Consider the following 2,393-nt stretch of genomic DNA (forward strand, 5'->3'; position numbering starts at 1 on the left):
GCGCATACACTGTTTTTATCAGGCGCTGACCCCTCATCCAATGGCGTGACTAGTTGTGGGTGGAGCCCGAAATCTGGCTGCCTAGAAAAGGCTGAAGGTCCAGTTATAGCGTAACTAATGTTTCCACAGAGCTCCCATACGTGCCAAGCACCGTGCTACAGCCTCCACAGCCCCTTCATTTAATCTTCCCGATGGGCCTATGAAATAGGTGCTCTTGGCCGGCACCGTGGCTCATGCCTCTAATCCCAGCACTTTGGGAAGCTGAGGAGGAAGGGGCGCTTGAGTCCAGGATTTCAAGACCAGCCTGGGCAACACAGAGAGATCCTGTCTCTACGAAAATTTAAAAAATTAGCCAGGTGTGGTGATGCCTGATTGTGTTCCCACCTACTTAGTAGGCTGAGGTGGGAGGATCCTCTGAGCCCGGGAAGCTGAGGCTGCGGTTAGCACTGCACTCCAGCATGGGCGACAGAGTGAGACCCTGACTCAAAAAAAAAAAAAAAAAAAAAAAAAAAAATAGATGCCACTTGTAGTTCCCATTTTACCCATCAAGAAACTGAAGATCTGAGAGACAAAGCCTACAGGGTGACTGCTACTCACTGGTAGGGCTGGGATTTGAATATGGGCGGTTTAACAACTGATCTCTCGAACATACTGCGTGTTGCCCAAGTAAAAAGGCCGTCCTCACGGTCCTATCCACTCCAGACTTTGCAATTCCGTTATTTCGTAAATTGAGGCCTGTAAATAGTTTGCTTACCCGTTGTCTTAGTCCCCAGTAACATGCAGAATTAAAAAAGAAACTGAAAGGAGTACCAATTTTTCACCTTGCTTTTTTGGTTTAGTTCTGGAGGAGAACACAGGTGCACTTAGAACAGGATCCACACGGCGGGGCGCGGTGGCTCACGCTTGTAATCCCAGCACTTTGGGAGGCCGAGGCGGGCGGATCACGAGGTCAGGAGATCGAGACCATGGTGAAACCCCGTCTCTAGTAAAAATACAAAAAATTAGCTGGGCGTGGTGGCGGGCGCCTGTAGTCCCAGCTACTCGGAGAGACTGAGGCAGGAGAATGGCGTGAACCCGGGAGGCGGACCTTGCAGTGAGCGAAGATCGCGCCACTGCACTCCAGCCTGGGCGACAGAGCGAGACTCCGTCTCAAACAAAACAAAACAAAAACAAAAACAAAAACAAAAAAAACAGGATCCACACCTACCAGAGTGTAAAGAAAACCAGTCCTCATCTACCTTTTTCGAGTGTTGGAGAACTAACTAGCAAGGCAGGGGATGCGGCTCGCGGGCGCCTGGCCTCCTCACGCGGCTCAGGCTCTTAAGAGCGCGAGGCCCAGGGGCTCTGGAGCCGCGGCCGCGACGCGCCCGAAGGCCGTTCTCTTCGATGGCAAAGCGAGTCACCGCGCAGGAGCCCCGAGCGACCGCCTCGATGCCCCGGTCCCCTCCCCTCGCCGCCGCCCAGGGCTCTTCATGCCCCGTGACGCCCGCTACGGCAGCGCGGTAGGAGGGCGGGCCGGACGTGGCCCGAGATGCCCGGGGGCAGGCAGAAGACCACGGGTACGCGACAGGCAACCGCCGCTCCAGCCCTCGAGGCGGACGTTTTGTCTCCCAGCGCTTCAATACCAGATTTTGTTCCCAAACCACATCCCAGTTGCTTCCGGCACTTGGAAAGACCAATCGTCAGGCCCGAGAATGCAAGACCCACCCTCCTTTGCGACGCAGGCAGCCAATCCAGTTGCTCGCTACTTCCAGTGTCGCGTGCGCCCTTGCGCAGGACCCTGCCCAATCGTTACCGGGACGTCCTCCTAGTCCCGCCTCCGGGCCGCCACAGAGGCTGTCAATCCCGCCTCTCCCCTTCATTCCATTAGCGCACTAACTCCCGTCGCTGTGACGTGCGCAGCCCCTGCGGCCGGCCGGGGCGGGCCAATGGCGGTGGCGGATACGGCGGGCCAATGGGCGGGAGCGTCTCATGCGGCCGGCGCCCGCCGCAGCCGCCGCTGGGTCCTGGAGCCAGAGGCCGCCCTGAGACGGTGCGCGATGGACCGAGGGCCCCAGCCGGGGAGGCGCCGCCGCCGAGCCCGCGGCCAGACGCCCCTTCAGTAGCGTCCGCACCGGGAGTCGCGGCGCTCGTCCCAGCCGTGGGCGCGCCCGAGGGGCGGGCTCGCGTCCCGCCGTCCCTCGCAGCTCTGCCGGGCCCGAGCCCGCGCCGCCGCCGCCGCCTTGCCGCTCGGGCCGCGCGGCCCGGGAAACGCGGCCGCGGGCTGCATGGGCAGCGCCCGCGCCCCGCCGCTGAGCCGTCGCGGAGCCGCGCAGCCCTCGGAGCCCGGTGAGAGGCGCCGCTGACCTGGGGGCGGTGGTCGGGGCGGGCACGGGGCATTCGCGCGGCCTTGC

At 60.9% G+C, this 2,393-nt stretch overlaps 1 protein-coding gene across 2 annotated transcripts in view; it reads left to right on the top strand.

The window, feature by feature from the left end:
* Positions 1-1,968: 1,968 nt before the first annotated feature.
* ANKRD11 (ankyrin repeat domain containing 11) overlaps positions 1,969-2,393 on the top strand; it is a 191,943-nt gene continuing 191,518 nt past the window's right edge. For both annotated transcript variants that reach the window (XM_032156167.2, XM_032156168.2), the window contains exon 1: positions 1,969-2,328. The gene's annotated coding sequence lies outside the window, so the exon portion shown is untranslated. The remainder of the gene's footprint in view (positions 2,329-2,393) is intronic.

Source organism: Hylobates moloch, unplaced genomic scaffold (genome assembly GCF_009828535.3).
Source record: "Hylobates moloch isolate HMO894 unplaced genomic scaffold, HMol_V3 SCAFFOLD_6, whole genome shotgun sequence".
In the NCBI taxonomy this organism is placed as follows: domain Eukaryota; kingdom Metazoa; phylum Chordata; class Mammalia; order Primates; family Hylobatidae; genus Hylobates; species Hylobates moloch.